Source organism: Cetorhinus maximus, chromosome 13 (assembly GCF_964194155.1).
Source record: "Cetorhinus maximus chromosome 13, sCetMax3.hap1.1, whole genome shotgun sequence".
In the NCBI taxonomy this organism is placed as follows: Eukaryota; Metazoa; Chordata; class Chondrichthyes; order Lamniformes; family Cetorhinidae; genus Cetorhinus; species Cetorhinus maximus.
This window is the reverse complement of record NC_135891.1, coordinates 99,302,629-99,320,050: the sequence shown is the minus strand read 5'-3', so window position 1 is coordinate 99,320,050 and position 17,422 is coordinate 99,302,629. Positions and strand designations below refer to the sequence as shown.

Here is a 17,422-nt window from a genome sequence, read left to right as displayed (position 1 = left end):
CTGGGGTGAAAGATACTTGAAAGTATTTGTGTCCTTACATGATCCTCTATAACTGAACATTATTCAAAACAAATTGAGCTTTGCCTGACACTCCTGGTGTCAAATGCTCAAATATTTGCTTTTAATAAAATATTCTACAATACAAAGTTAAGTTCTGCTGGTATTTAATTTGCATAACTATTAATGCAGGGTAGTGTTTGGATGTGAAGTATATCATTTAGTTAGATGTCAAGGTAAGTGCCATACACTGGCTTTAAGGGGCATAGATCTTTGTGAAGTACAAATTTTTTTGATGCCATGAACTTACAAAAGTAGGGGCTGAAATTGGCATGAGCTTTTAACTAGAAACGTAACAACTTTCATATATTTGAGATAACCCATGATCTGAAAAGGCTAATTGTGGAGTTTTGAGTAATGCATAAATTTGAAATACATCAAATCTACTTTGCTCTCCCACTCAAATATTTTAGTGTTTTATATATGGGGATAGAACAATTTTATAATTTGATCTTCAGTAATGCTTGTTTAATTTTGCATTGTCACAATGTTCACTCAGTTACAAATTGGTAGTTATCATGCGCATATCAGGCTGTTGTCTCATGTTTGTTAATATAAACACTTCAGCTTTTGTTTTGCACAACAGTACAAAGAAAATGTATAAAACTAAATGCATAGATAGCTGTCAGCAATTTAACTGGTTTTATGTCAGGTAAATGAGGATCAGTTCTCTGTTTGAAAGTAAGTGTTTTTATGTTTAGTGTAGTGCATCACAGTCATCTGATGCCTCAATTATTTTTCACTAAGCAGCAATTATCTAAAGCATTTCTGAAAGTAGTATGAATTTACTGCCTGTTGGCAATGCTGTCAGATTTGGAGCAGTGACGTGCAGGAGAAAGCTAAGCTTTAGTGTAGCAATGCTTAACTTGTGGCTTCTGACTGCTGATACATTTTCTAAACATGAGAAACAGGAGTAGGCCATACATTAGCTTGAAACTGCTCCGTCATCAGTAACATCATGGTTGATCTGTGACCTCAACTTTACTTTCCCAACCAATCCCCATATTCCTTTATTTCCCTAGAGTCCAAAAATCTGTCCATCTCAGCTTTGAATATATGCTCAACAACTGAACACCCAAGCCTCCTGGGGTAGAAAATTTCGGTGTTCAACTGTAAGTAAATTTCCAAAGGGTCACAACACGGTGAAAGAATCCCTCCAAATCTCAGTCTTAAATGACTGACTCCTTATCCTGAGGCTATGCCCTTGAGTTCTAGACACTGTCGCCAGAGAAAACAGCCTCTCAAAACCTACCCTGTCAAGCCCCCTCAGAATCTTTTCTGTTTCAGTGACATCACCCCTCTCATTCTTCTAAACTCCAACAAATATAGGCTCATTCTACTCAACCTCTCATCATAGGATAGCACTCATTTCAGGAATAAACCTAGTGAACCTAAGGTATGTCACTTCCAAGGCATCCTTCCTTAAATAAGGAAATCAAAATTGTACACAGTGCTCCAGGAGAGGTCTCACCAAAACACCGAAAAATTGTAGCAATACTTCCTCACTCTTGAACTCCAATGATCTTGCAATAAAGGCCAACATTCCATTTGCCTTCATAATTGCTCGTGTAGCTGCATACTAACTTTGTTTCTTGTCTGAGGACACCCTACCAAAATGAATAACCTCATTTCCCCACACACTCCATATGCCACTTTACTGCCATTCATGTAGCCTGTCTTTTATCACTTTCCAGCCTCTAGTGTGTTGTCCTCACAGCTTAACTTTCTCACCTAGCTTTGTATCATAAGCAAAATTGGATGATACATTACTCTTGGTCTCTTTGTCTAAGTCATTAATATAGATTGTAAATAGCTGAAGCCCAGCACTGATCCTGTGGAGCCTCACTAGTTATAGCTTGAAAATGCCCTGTTTATCCTGCCTCTCCTTCCTGTCCATTGACCAATCATCTCTGTGCTAATATATTACTCTGCCAACTCCGAGATCTTTTATGTGGAACCTTGTTGAATCCCTTTCTGAAATCCAAATAAACTACATCCACTGGTTCCCCTTTATCCACCCTAGTAGTTACATCCTCGAAATTTTTTTAAAAAATTGTCAAACATGATTTCCATTTCATAAACCACTGACCCTGTCTTAATATTTTTTTTTTTAAAAAGTGCCACATTACAACACCCTTGATGGATTCCAGCATTTTACTGATGATTGTGAAGCTAAGTGGCCTGTAGTACTTGATTTTCTCTCTCCCTCCTTCCTTGAACTGTGATGGCCTTCAAATCTTAATGTGGCCCTGAACCGAATAGGCCTGGAAGATTCTGCGTTTTAATTCCCGGCATGCACTAATTAGCTGTCAGCCAGGGAGTGGTTGTGTTGCCCTTCAAGCCCCTAAACTTGGATAATGTCTACTTAGCCATCCTGCTGTGAAGACAGAATCGGCCAATAGGCCTTCCACATTCAAACAGCCTGTTAAACGCACTTTTCAGGTTTGCAAATGAAGGATAGCAATGTACCTCACAGCTGCCAGAACTTGGGGAGGGATCCATGTCTTCAGAATGGAAGAAAATTTGATGGAATGGGGGCAGAAATTAGAGATTTCAGTTGCTACAGTTATCAAAGTTAAGTCTTAGCAATTAAAATTGAGCCATGGTACAATAATCTGCATGTGTTTTTTTAATGTTTTACTTTGAAAATATGCAGCCATGTATTCTGATGCACAATATTGAAGATGCAGAACATTTACCACTTTGTTAGAAAAGGTTACATTTTACACAATGCCAGACATTTTTGTACAAAATACTGAAATATGCTTATGACAAGTATGTAAGTTATGACGTGTGATGAGTTTGTATGCCTTTGGGCTATAGTCTATGACTGTATCCATAGGCCCAATTACAAAATTAATAAAAGCTACCTTAATAGTTCATATTGATTAAATCAAGTTTATCTGCAATTTGACTTTGACAATTTGCTTGAGAGTTAGCTCACTTAGCTTAGTTTGTTTTAGCTTTGTTGTTAATACATAACTGAGATTGAGAAATTGGGGTAGACAACTTATTTTGATGGAAATGTTGGGTTAAGAGGTGGTGGGTCTTGCAATCCAAAGTCATGTTGCAGTATAAAATGGCATAGTACTGAAACAATGAGAGCCCCCTATGAACAATGGAATGATCAGCCCAGTGCTGGAAATGCTTGCTTACAACAAATTCGTGGCATGCTTCAATGCTCAAAGCTGTGTAAACCAAACAACAATAAATGGTGTGAAATTAATCTAATTTCTAAGCATGGTATTGTATAAACCCAAGAGGTTTGGAGGGAGTGGGGTGAGAAGTAGAGTGGATCAATCTTTGTACCCATTTGAAATTGTGTATATATCTACATATTAAAATTGAATTAAATCTCATGTCAATCTGACTTTTTTCTCCTATTGCATAATTTAAGTGAAATCCTCTGCCCTGTACAAGTCAACATTGCAAGTTCTATTTTTCTTATTTCTGTTTTGAGCTATTTCATCCTTTTGTATCTTGCCTTTTACTCCATCGTTTTCTTAGCTGCCATTTTTACCTTCGGGATTATATTTTTCTTTTGTGTATGTATCCTTTTATTTAAAGGAAAGCTTCAATGTCGCAAGATATATCTAGGTGGTGAAGACTTTTCGGCTACCTTTGTCCACCTAGAGCGAACTTAAAATTCCATCGTGACAGCCAGATGTCTTTGCTATCAAGGTTTTGCATTAGTGTCCTGTGTTGATCATTCCTCTGAAGAAAATTTACTAAAATTTCCAAATCAGTGCCCCCTAAATTTTCTAGTATGTGCCAGTGCTCTCTTATCTTTTGTCTGTAGTGGTTTAATATGTAGTGTTTCAGCAACAACCGAGCATAAATTTCATAGAAAAATTCCAAGGCACTTGGCAAGCTTCAGGAGATTTTGGGAGGGGTGACCAAAAGCTTTTCATCCAAGGTAAATTTAAGGAAAGGTTTTAAAGGATGTGAGTGCGGAAGGGTTTAGGAAAGGAATTCCATGGCATAGGGCCTAGAAGCTTGAAACATTGCTTATTCTCGATGAAGTGAAGAGAGGGTGCGAGACTGGCTGCAAGTTCTGGGAGGTGTTTTTGAACTGGAGGAGGTTACAGAGACTGATGCCATGAAGGGATTTAAACATAAGCATGGGAATTTTAAATTGAAGATTAAATTTACTATCAACAAATTAGTGCAGACACAGGTGATGGATGTGAGGGATAGGACTTGGAAATAGAGTTGCAGATGAACTGAAGTTCAGAGGGTGGAGATTTTTTAAAAATTTATTCTTTGGATATGAGCACTGTTGACAAGGCCATTTATTACCCTCCCCTAATTGAGAAGGTGATGGTGAGCCTTGAATCACTGCCGTATGTACACCCACAGTATTGTTTCAGAGGAGTTCCAGATTTTGACCTTATGACTGTGAAGAAATGGTTATTTAGTTTCAAACCTGGATGGTGTGTGACTTGCAGCTGACAGTGGTGTTCTTGTGCACCTGCTACACTTATCCTCCTAGATGGTAGAAGTCGCACCTTTGGAAGGAGCTGTTGAAAGAGCCTTGGTGAGTTGCTGTAATACATCCTGTTGGTTCATACTGGTGGAGGGAGTGTCAATTAAGAGGGCTACTTTGCCTTGGATGGTGTTGAGTTCAAGTGTTGGAGCTGCATACATCCAAACAGGTGGAGAGTATTCCATCATAGCCCTGACTGGGGCCTTGTACATGGTGGACAAGGTTTAGGGAGTCAGGAGGTGAGTCACTTGCTGCAGATTCCCAGCCCTTGACCTACTTTGCAGCCACAGTATTTTTATGGCTGGTCCAATTAAGTTTCTGGTCAGTGGTAACTTCCAGGATGTTGATGCTGAGCAATTTGGTGATGGCAATGCTGATGAATTCCATAGGGAGATGATTGGATTCTCTCGTTGGAAATGGTCTTTGCCTGGCATTGTGTGACACGAATGTTAGTTGGAAGGCTGACCAGAGGAGCATTTGAATAGTCAAGTCTGATGGTGACCAAAGCATAGAGGGGCCAAGGTGATGAGTAACTGCCCTTGAGACTTAGGCAGCATTTGACATAGTATGGCATCATGCAGCTCTAGCAAAACTGAAGTCAATGGGAATTGGGGGATGGGGGAGCGGGTGGAGATACTCTCCACTGGTTGGTGTCATACCTAGGACAAAGGAAGATGGTTGTGATTGAAAAGGGCACAGAACAGGAGAGTTTCAGTTTGAAAAGGGCGCGGAGAGCGGCGGGGACTTCAGTTTGAAAAGGGCGTAGTCCAGGAAAAAGGAAAAAAAGTAACTTGTGATGTCACAGGAAGCTAGTAAGTTGATTGACCAGTAAGTGCTCATTCTAAGGGACAGTGAGAGAAACCTGCCTAGGACAGGCGAGTTACGGTAGATCTATATTAAAAAAAAAACTTTAAAATAATAAACCAAAATTTGAAACCGTTAAAATTTAAAATCAAACTAAAGATAAAAATAAAGTAACATAAACATCTAAAACACATACCATGTAGTTAAGAAGCATATAATCTTTAGTTGTCAGTGGTACTAGCATTCAATAAGCACAGTAAATTGTAGCATACTTAGGAAAAAAGTAATTAAAGTAAATTAAATAAGTTAGAATGGCGGGACAGGTGTTATGTTGCAGCTGTGAGATGTGGGAGCTTTTGGACGTCAAGGCAATCCGTGATAAATACATCTGCAGGAAGTGTAAGCAGCCTGAGGAATTCCGGATCAGGATTATTGATCTGGAAGCCGAAATGCAGACACTGTGCAACATAGGGAGGGGGAGAAATACCTGGATACTTTGTTCCAGAAGACAGTCACACCTCTTAGAAGAGGGTCATCTGTTTTGGTCAACAATGAGGGACAGGAGGTTGTCACTATCAGTGAGGCAGGTAATGGGACTGAGCAGACAGTTGGGGAGGAGCCTTAGGCTTTGCAATTGTCAAACAGGTTTGAGGTGCTCACAACCTGTGTGGATGAAAGCGAAGTCTGCAGGGTGGATAAGCTGGTTGGCCATGGCACTGTGATACAGGAAGCTGTTCAAGCTGGGGAGCAGAAAGGAATGTAGTGGTAGTATGGGATAGTATCATGAGGGGGTTGACATTGTTTTCTGCAGCAAAGAGTGGGAATCCAGATGGCTAGGTTGCCTGCCCAATGCCAGGGTTTGGGACATCTGCTCAGGGCTGGAGAGGAACTTGCCCCTTGTGGGAGGGGTAGGATCCAGTTGTTGTGGTCCATGTAGGTACCAATGACATAGGTAGAACTAGGAAAGAGGTCCTGCAAAGTCAGTATGAGGAGCTAGGTACCAAGTCAAGAAGCAGAACCTCAAAGGTAATAATCTCTGGATTATTACCTGGGCCACGTGCAAATTCGCATGGGGCAAATAAGATTAGAGAGATGAATGTGTGGCGCAAAGACTGGTGTGGGAGAAGTGGGTTCTGGTTTGTGGGGCACTGGCATCGGCACTGGGGAAAGTGGGGGCTGTACCGTTGGGACATTTTACACATTACCATGCTGGGACAAGTGTCCTTGTAAATTGCACAACTAGGGAAGTAGGGTTTAAGCTAAACAAGAGGGGTGAGGGATCAAGCTTGGGTAGAGGTAGCAATTTGAGGCGTAGTGTCAATACAGGAGAGCAAAATAGTAATATGAGAAATGAAGGTCAGAGAATGGCAGGAAGGAGCAGAGAAAAAAACCTAAGAATACATCAACAGTCAAGACTAGATATTACAAGGGTGACAAAACTGAAGGCTCTCTATCTGAATGCACATGGCCTTCATTACAGTGTAAATGAATTGATGGCCCACATTGAAGTAAATAAATATGATCTGATAGCAATTACAGAGATGTGGCTGCAGGACAGATGGGTCCTTGATATTGAAAGGCACATGACATTCAAGAAGAATAGGAAGTTAGGTAAAGGTGGAGGGGTAGCACTGTTAATTAAAGGGGGCATTGGTGCAATAGTTAGAGATTACCTTGGTTCAGGGGATCAGGATATAGAATCGGTTTGGGTGGAGATGAAGAATAGTAGGGGAAATAAGTAATTAGTGGAAGTGGTCTACAGACCCCCTAAAGTAGCCTCAATGTAGGACAAAGTATTTAAGAAAAAATACTCTGTGCTTGTGATAAAGGGAGGGCATAATCATGGGTGATTTTAATCTACACACAAACTGGAAAAATCAGATTGGCAGTAAATGCGGTGATAAACCAGCCTGTGTTTGGATGAGCAGCTTTGCAGCACTTTTCAAATGTAAGTCAGTTGTATATCCAACGATGTTTCACAGGCAGCATCCAGGGGGCCAGAACCCAGCCCATGAGCTGCCAGTTGGACAAGCCCACTTTAGCTTATGTTGTGCCTCCTCACTCCTTCCTACCAAATGTATTGCTTTGCATTTCTCTGGTTTAAATTTCATCTGCCCATTCTACCAGCCAGCAAAAATCCTCTTGAAACCTATCACTATATTCTCCTCAGCTCACTATACTTACATGTTTTATGACATCTGCACATTTTGAAATTGTCCCCTGTTTATCCAAATCCAAGCCACTAATACATAAAGAAAAGCAGTGGCCCTTGAACTGACCCCTGAGAAATCCAGTCCAAAAAGCAGCCATTCACCAATATTTCATTTCTTTTCATTCAGTCAATTCTGTATCCATGCTACCATCACTTTTATTCCATGGGGTTAACCTTGCTGGCATGCCTGTTAAGGGTGCTTTATAAAAGGCCTTTTGGCAGTGCATATACACCACACCAGCTGTGTTACCCTTATCCATCCCCTCTGTGACCACATCAAAAAATTCACTGAATAAAATGTGCCTTTAAACTGATCTGTGCTGGCTTTCCTTTATTAATCCACCCTTGTCTGAGTGACTATGACTTGAAAATTATGAGTCATTACGACAAAGAAGGCAGTCTTTTGGCCCATCGAGTCCATGCAGAGCAATCCAGTCACTCACATGCCTCCACTCTATCCCTGTACCCCTGCAAGTTTATTTCCCTCAAGTGCACATCCGATTTCCTTTTCATGGAAGCAGACATGATCAGAGAGTTCCGGGTCAACACTTGCTGCACAAAAAAGTTCACCCTCATATCCCTACCTGCACCTTTTGCCCAAAACCTTAAATCCCGTCCTCTAGTGCTTGTGCAATCAGCTACTGGGAATAGCTTTTCTACCTTACCCAAACCTGTCATAATCTTGTATATCACGTCAAATCTTCCCTCAAACTCCTTTGCTCCACAGAGAACAACCCCAGCTTCTCCAACTTCTCCTTGTGGCTGATCCCTCATCCCTGAAAGCATTCTGGCAAATATCCTCTGCACCCTCTCAAAAGACTTCACATCCTTCTTGAAGTGTGGTGACCAGAACTATATGCACTACTTCAGTTATGGCCTAACCAGAACTTTATAAATGTTCAGCAGAACTTCCCCGCTTTTGTACTCTACCTCTAGTTATGAATCCCAAATCTTTGCTAATCACGCTCTTAATATATCCTGCCACTTTCAAAAATATATGCACATAAATCCCCAGGTCCTTCTGTCCTTGCACAATCTTTAGAATTGTGGCATTAAGTCTATATTGCATCTCACCATCCCTTCTGCTAAATGCATCACCTCACACTTCTCTGTATTAAACTCCATTTGGCACTTGTCTGCCTATTCTGCTAGTCTATGTCCTGTACAGTTGATTTGTTTCATCCTCACTGTTTGCCACACCTTCAAGTGTGGTATGAACAAAATTTGTAAATTTTATTATGTATCCCAATTATAGACAAGTCACACTTTTTTTAACAAGGGTGTAACGTTTGCAATTCTCCAGTCCTCTGGCATCAATATATATTAATGACTTGGATGAGGGAAATGAATGTACTATTGCAAAGTTTGCAGATGACACAAAAATAGGTGGGCAGGCAAGCGGTGAGGATGACACAGAGTCTACAGAGGAATATAGACAGGTTAAGTGAGTGGGCAAAATGTGGCAGATGGAATATAATGTGGGAAAGTGAGGTTATGCAATTGGATGGAAGAATAGAGGAGCTGAAAATTATTTAAATAGAGAAAGACAGAAGAAAGCTGCAGCACAGAGGGATTTGGGGTTCCTCGTGCATGAATCACAAAAAGCTAGCATAAAAGTTCAGCAGGTAATAGGTAGGGCAAATGGAATGGTGTATAAAATTAGGGAAATCTTGCTAAAGCTATACAAGGCACTAATTAAACCACACCTAGATTACTGTGAACAGTTTTGGTCCCCTTATTTAAGGAAATATATACTGCCATTTGAGCCAGTCCAGAAGAGGTTCACTAGGTTGATCCCGGGGATGGAGGGATGATCTTATGAGGAGAGGCTGAGTCAATTGGGCCTGTACTCAATGGAGTTCAGAAGAATGAGAGGTGACTTTATTGAAACATATAAGATTCTTAGGGGGCTTGACAGGGTAGATGTTGAGAGGTTGTTTCCCCTTGTGGGAGAGCCTAGGACCAGAGGGCTTAATCTCAAAGTAAGTGGGTGCCCACTTAATTTGGCACTTGTCTGCTTATTCTGCTAGTCTACTAGTTAAACCACACCTAGATTACTGTGAACAGTTTTGGTCCCCTTATTTAAGGAAATATATACTGCCATTTGAGCCAGTCCAGAAGAGGTTCACTAGGTTGATCCCGGGGATGGAGGGATGATCTTATGAGGAGAGGCTGAGTCAATTGGGCCTGTACTCAATGGAGTTCAGAAGAATGAGAGGTGACTTTATGGAAACGTATAAGATTCTTAGGGGGCTTGACAGGGTAGATGTTGAGAGGTTGTTTCCCCTTGTGGGAGAGCCTAGGACCAGAGGGCTTAATCTCAAAGTAAGGGGGTGCCCACTTAATTTGGCACTTGTCTGCCTATTCTGCTAGTCTATGTCCTGTACAGTTGATTTGTTTCATCCTCACTGTTTGCCACACCTTCAAGTGTGGTATCATGAATAAAATTTGTAATTTTATTATATATCCCAATTAGACAAGTCACACAAGTCATCAGCGATGAGGAGGAATTTCTTCTCTCAGAGGGTAGTTAATCTATGGAATTCTTTACCGTAGAGGGCTATAGAGGCTGGGTCGTTAAGTATACTCAAGGCTGAGATAGACAGATTTTTAATCAGTAAGGGAATCAAGGATTATGGGGAAAAGGCAGGAAAATGGAGTTGAGGATTATCAGATCAGCCATGATCTCATTGAATGGCGGAGCAGACTCGATGGGCCGAATGGCCTACTTCTGCTCGTACGTCTTATGGCCTTAACTATTTACTGCATTGATAGCTGATCCACCATGAATGGACCCGTTGAAATTCCATTTCATAAAACCCAGTGTAGCTCTCAATGTCACTGTTAAATAAATCAGTAACTGGCAGTACTTATGCTGCCAGTTCTTTTTTCTTGTGTGCAATAAACTTTTACCTGCTGCTGTTCTTCATTTATATATTTTAGCTAACTCTTTGCAACTCCTCAGATGCTGCCTTAGGTTCAACTTGTCTTTGACCCATCTGCCTCCACCAAAAAAAAATGTTTATTCTTTGCTGAATTCAAGCTTCTAGTCCAATACAAAGAATAGTTATCTTTTTCTAGTTCCTTGCAATGATTTATTCTTATGACCATCTGTACAGAAAAATATATTCAAAATTAATATTTTTCCTTAGTAAGAGGGACAGTTAATCTTTTCCTCATTGGTAGATTCATAATCACTGCTGGTAAAAAAAATCAGAGGTAAAATGTCAAAAATGTAAAATAGACAATTTGTCCAAATTTATTGCTGATGTGAGCATTCTTCTTGACAAAGGAACATAAGAAATAGGATCAGGTTTCAGCTTCTTAAACCTGCTCCATCATTCGATACAATCATGACAGATCTTCCACCTCAACTCCACTTTCTCCAAATCCCTTGATTCCCTGAGATATCAACAATTTATCACCCTTAGTCTTGAATATACTTAGCGACTGAGCATCCACAACCCTCTGTGGTAGGCAATTCCAAAGATTCACAACCCTCTGAGTGAAGAAATTTCACCTAATCTTAGTCATAAATAATTGACCCCTTATCATGAGGCTGTGCCTCTGTGTTCCAGATTCCCCAGCCACTGGAAACAACTTGTTAACCTCTAACCTGTCACACCCTTAATTTCCTCAATCTTATTCTGGTTACTTTCTATTTATGGCATGTAATTTGTGTCTTCTACTATGAAGTCAGACACAAAATATTTGTTCAATTTCTCTGCCATTAACTCATTCCAATGATAATTCCTCTTGTCTCTGCCCCAAGGGACCAATGTTTACTTTAGCTATTCTTTTTCTATACATGTCAAAGATCTTGGAATCTGTTTTTATATTCCTGTTTAGCTTGCTCTCACATTCTATTTGTGAGGATCCATGTGCTTTGGGAAGCATGTATTTTATTTTTTGTGTGATGTCCCTTTAAGATCAAAGTGGGCTGGGGAATATTCTGAAAGAGGGTTAATTCATTTATGAATATTACATCATTAGTTTCCAAGAAATACCCATGTAACCTGGGGTGGCTATGGGGGTGAACAGCTAAAAAGCAAAGGGTAAATAAAAAGCTAATTGCAGGAGGTTGGGTCAGCCAGTGTTTTCTGTTTGGCAGTTCAGAACACACTGAGAATTCATGTAAAGAGGTTATGTAAAGCAGAGTTCATTCAAAATGGAACATTTTTCTGTTTGGCAGCCTTCAAACAGATCCTGGTGTTGAAACAAGTCTATGAGAATAGAGAAACAATGTGTGTGTTATACAGTTGGAAAGAACAGAACATTGAAGACAGGAAGATCAAGGGATTGTGGAATGGACAAGACCCATTCCTGTTGATCCAGTGTTGACAGAGCTCACCAGACAATTTAAAGGGACGGAAAAGGGAGTCTCTGGGGATTCTGTGCCATCAGGACTGTTGTGACCTGAGTGAGAGAGAAGGTTTGTAAACATGCACCTTGTTGGTGTTAACCATATCTGGAGACTTTGAATGCAATACAGCTGCTGGTGAATGCGGCTCAAGGGCTGAAATGATTGGATGGAAAGTGAGAGATCCTACATAGCGGAGAATGAGTTGGAAAGACTGAGATTACCTGTCCTGCCATACTTTTGTGGGAAGTAATATGAGTGCTTGTGAGGTATATCCTTGTTGCACCGACTATTTAAAGTGAAATTTACTTTTTTTTTGAAGTAACCATCATCTGTTAATTAATTCTTTTATGTGTTGATTTTAGTTGGTTTGTTGCAGCAAAAGTTTTAAAAAGTGAAACCTTGTCCAGCAGTTTTCTTTCCATTGGCACCGTGGGGGATTCCTGTCTTTTTAAAAAGTTATCAATCTCTACAGGACCGTAACCTTTTTTATCAACTTTCTGTTAAATAAATGGTTCTTTTCTTTCTCCTCCACCATTTCCTCATTCCAAAAGGGAGTGTTAATTATAATAAGTGTTTTTTTTCTGCTTAAGGCTTTGCTAATGTTCTTTTAATGGACTCATGCAACATTGAAATTGAAAGGGGAATATTTCACACCAGGGGCGAACCAGGATTTTCTCACTTCAGCTATTTCTACCAAAAATCACTTTTGAGGCATTTAAAGGGTCATTATGGAGAAAAATTAAGATTTCTATAAAAAAAAAATCACAGCAAGTAATTCCAAGCACTAATTTATTTTTATCCTTCCATCTGTACTGTAAAAACGATAAATAAGTAGCCAATCACATTGGTCCTGCTATAATGATCCTTTAAATGCTTCAAAGCAGTTAATGAGACAATAAATCAGTATAAATGTTTATTACTAAAGTTTATTAATCCAGCTATAAAGTCCACAATTTTTGGTGAAAAAAATTAGCTGAGCAGCTGAGAAAACCTTGGATTGCCCTGGGGTAAGATATTCACTTTTCAATCTGAATGTTGCATGAGTTATTAAAAGAACATTAGCAAGGCCTTAAGAAAAAAAGTCAGTCTTTTTTCTAATTAAAACTCCTTTTTGCACTGCAAACTGTTTCTCCTTATTTACCAGGCTAAAGCCATTCATAATTTTGAACGCACATCAAATCTCCACTTAACCTTCCCTGCTATAAAGAGAACAACATAGAAAGTCCCTCATCCTGATACCATTTTAGTAAATCATTTTTACATTCTCTCCAAGACCTTGGCATCCTTCTTAAAGTATGTTGCCCAGAAAAAAACCACAATACTCCAGTTGGAGCTTAACCAGTGTTTTTTTAAAGGTTTAGCATAATGTCCTTACTTTTGTACTCTCTTCCTCTATTAATCAAGCCCAGAAACCCACATGTTTTCTTTTAACTGCCTTCTCAAATTGTCCTGTCACATTCAAAGTTTTGTATATGTTCACTCCCAGAACTCTCTGTTCCTATCTATCTTTTAAAATTTTATCATTTAATTGCTGTGCTTCTCCTTATTCTTCCTTCCCAAATATCTAACTTCAGACTTCCCTGCATTAAATTTGATCTGCCATGTGTCAGCCAGATATATGTCCTCGTAAAATCTGTTACTATCCTCCTCCATTGTTAATATTTCTGAGTTTCATATCACCAAGCGAACTTTGACATGATGCATGATCCAAGTGCAGCTCAACAATAAATATCAAAATCTTATGCCTTTGTCTTGGTAGTCATGCATATGGTTTGCAACCAAATTAGAGGCATATCCCTCTCACTATCCTCATAGTTTTGGTTGTTCGAAACTCAGGTTTATGAAGAATTGTGTCCCCATAAGGCTTGTAAATTGAATATCAATAACACTAATATCTGTTTTAACCCTTATTCTGGGGTTAGCTTCTCTTGGCCATTTGAGCCAAGCTAACTCAATGCCTCAAACAAAGGCAGTTCCACGCTGAAGTCTTGGAATGTAAAGAATGCCTCTCCCGCTCTTGTTTCTTAGGTTCTTATGCTTATCCTCTCTTTCATGAGTTTCAAAAGAATTGCTACTTTAGGCTGTGGAGTCAAACTAAGGTTTAATAGCAGAATGTGAACTTGAGGGTTATAGATCTGGTGTACAGTGTTTCAACTAAAATGAACCATTTGTTTTGATAGTTAGAGGGACTTACGTGGGATGACTCAAGTTCAGTTATTGTGCAATCTATTCCTTTGACAAGATGCAAAGCAACAACATAGTTGTACCACTAAGACTCCTGGTTAGCTAAGCAGTGACCTGCATTCAACTGCAGTTTATAGCGTCAAGAATGTTATGCTCTGTTGGAATTTCTATTGCACAATACTAAATACCACATTCTTCTCAACCTCAGATCCTGTACCCTGTTTGGACTGAATTATCTTGGCCATAGATTTGTACTTCAATGCCTGCTCTTCCTGTAGAACTGAAAAAGGTCAGGATAAAGAAGAGAGTGCTCTGCACAGAGAAAACTTAGCCAATCAAATGCTATCTCCATATTAGTATGAAACAAGCTGTGGGTCACTGTATTTGTCTTCTCTTCATACTGCACATCCCTCCCATTCCTTGCGTCAATCAAATATACCTTTACTTTTAAAGTGGAATCACCTCAATGCACAGCATGTTGAAGAATCCTGTATTATTTGGTTGAAGTTGGAGACCAGTATTGTGTCTCTCTTTTTCAGTTGCAAATTTAATGAAGTCTCAGGCACTCATCACAACCTTATGGAAAACATACAGGTTTCCAAATTCCATCTATTTTGCATGAGGTAACCTCTTCACCAGTCATACAGTTAAGATGATAGGCTTCTCTAAAGGTCCAAATAGACTCCAAGGCACATAAACATACCGGAAGAAAAATGTGCCCCCTTCCATGAGCTCACAGGTTCATGCTGGGAGGTGGTTCACAGAATCACAGAATGGAATTGTTAGGGCACAGAAGGAGGCCATTTGGCCCAACATGTCTCCACCGGCTCTCCAAATGAGCAACTCACCTAGTACCATTCCCCTGCCTTCTCCCTGTAATCCTACACATTCTTCCTTTTCAGATAACAGTTTAATTCCCTTTTGAATGCTCCAGTTGAACCTGCTTCCACACACTATCAGGCAGTGCATTCCAAACGCTAACCACTCGCTGTGTAAAAAAGTTTCTCCTCATATCACTTTTGCTTCTGTTACTAATTACTTTAAATCTGTGTCCTTTCATTCTCAACCCTTTCATGAGTGTGAATAGCTTCTCCCTATCTACTCTGTCCAGACCCCTCATGATTTTGAATACCTCTATCAAATCCCCTCTCAGCCTTCCTTTCAGGAAAACAGTCCTAACTTCTCCAGTCTTTCTTCATAGCTGAAGTTCCTTATTCCTGGAATCATTCTCATAAATATTTTCTGTACCCTCTCCAATACCTTCACATCCTTCCTAAAGTATGCTGCCAGAATTGGATGCAATACTCTAGCTGAGGCCAAATTAGTAATTTTTACAAAGTCAGCATAACCTCCTTGCTCTTGTACTCTATGCCCCCATTAATAAAGCCCAGGATACTGTGTGCATTATTAACTGCTCTCTCAACCTGTCCTGCCACCTTCAATGATTTATGCACATATACACCCAGGTCCCTCTGCTCCTGCATCTCCTTCAGAGTTGTACCCATTATTTTATATTGTCTCCCTATGTTCTTCCTTCCAAAATGTATCACTTCACATTTCTCTGCATTGAACTTCATCTGCCACTGCCCATTCCATCAACTTGTCTGTGTCCCTTTGAAGTTCTCCACTATCCTCCTCACAGTTCACAATGCTTCCGAGTTTTGTGTCACCTGCAAACTTTGGAATCGTGCCCTGTACACCAAGGTTTATGTCATTAATATATATCAGGAAAAACAAGGGTCCCAACACTGACGCCTGGGGAACTCCAATAAAAACCTTCTTCCAGCACAAAAAACATCCATTAACCATTTATACTGTTTCCTGTCACTCAGCCAATTCCATGTTGCTACTGCCCCTTTTATTCCAGGACTTTGCTCACAAGTCTGTTGTGCGGCACTGTACCAAACACCTTTTGAAAGTCCATATACACCACATCAACAGCATTGCCTTCAATAACCCTCTTTGTTACCTCTTCAAAAAACTCCAGCAAGTCAGTTAAACGTGATTTTCCCTTAAAAGATCCATGCTGGCTTTCCTTAATTAACGTGCATTTGTCCGTGTGACTATTAATTTTGTCCTGAATTATTGTTTCGAGAAGTTCCTCCACCACCAAAGTTGAACTGGCTAGGTCCCAGTGTCTTATCAACTTTAAGCATGGATAACCTAATCAATATCTCTTCCTTTTCAATTTCAAATCCATCTAGTGCCTGGATTACCTCGTCTTTTACCATGGCCTGGGTAGCATCTTCCTCCATTGTAAAGACAGATGTCAAGTATTCATTTAGAACCTAGTTATGCCCTCTGCTTCCATGTATAAATCCCCTTTTTGGTCCCTAATAGACCCTACTCCTCCTTTAACCACCCTTTTGCTATTTTTGCCTATAGAAGACTTTCAGATTCTTTTTTACGCTAGCTGCCAGTCTCTTATCATACTCTCTCTTTGCTTCTCTTATTTGTTTCTTCATCTCTGCTTTGAACCTTCAGTATTCAGCTTGGTTTTCAATTGTATTTTCTACTTGACATCTGCAATAAGCACTCAATTTATCCTTTATCTTAATTTCTCGCTCCTTTGTCATCCAGGGAGTTCTGGATTTGTTTGCCCTATCTTTCCCTTTCAAGGAAATATACCTTGACTATGCCTGAATCATCTCTTCTTTGAAGGTAGCCCATTGATCAGTTACCATTTTTCCTGCGAACCTTTGATTCCAATTTATTTGGCCCAGATCTGTTCTTATTCCATTGAAGTTGGATTTCCCCTGTTAATTTTTCTTACTCTGGACTGTCGTTTGTCATTTTCCACAGTCAGCATAAAATGTATGATACAATGATTGCTGCCTGCTAAATGTCCTCCTACTGACACGACCTACTTGTCCCACATCATTTCCAAGAACCAGGTCTAGCAATGCCTCCTTCTTCGTTGGACTGGAAACATAGCGCTGCACAAAATTTTCCTGAACACACTCTAGGAACTTTTGCTCCTCTTTGCCCTTTACACTACTACGAATCCAGTCTATATTTGGATAATTAAAGTCCCCAATTATAAGTACACTATAATTTTTGCATCTCTTAAGTTCTTTGCAAACTTGTTTCTCTACATCCTTCCCACTCGTTGGTGGCCTATAGACTACACCAACCATTGTAATTGCACCATTTTTGTTCCTGAGCCTTAGCCAAATAAATTCTGCCTTGATCCCTCTGGGATATCCTCTTTCTCCAATACTGCAATGCTCTCCTTTTTCAATACCATACCCTTCCCTCTTTTCTTCCTTTGCTATCTTTCCTGAATACCTTGTATCCTGCGATATTTAACAACCAG

The 17,422-nt window shown here is 39.9% G+C and overlaps 1 long non-coding RNA gene across 1 annotated transcript in view; it reads right to left on the bottom strand.

The window, feature by feature from the left end:
• Nucleotides 1–17,422, bottom strand: part of LOC144688875 (uncharacterized) — a 207,034-nt gene that overhangs the window by 37,411 nt on the left and 152,201 nt on the right. The gene's annotated exons all lie outside the window — the stretch shown is intronic.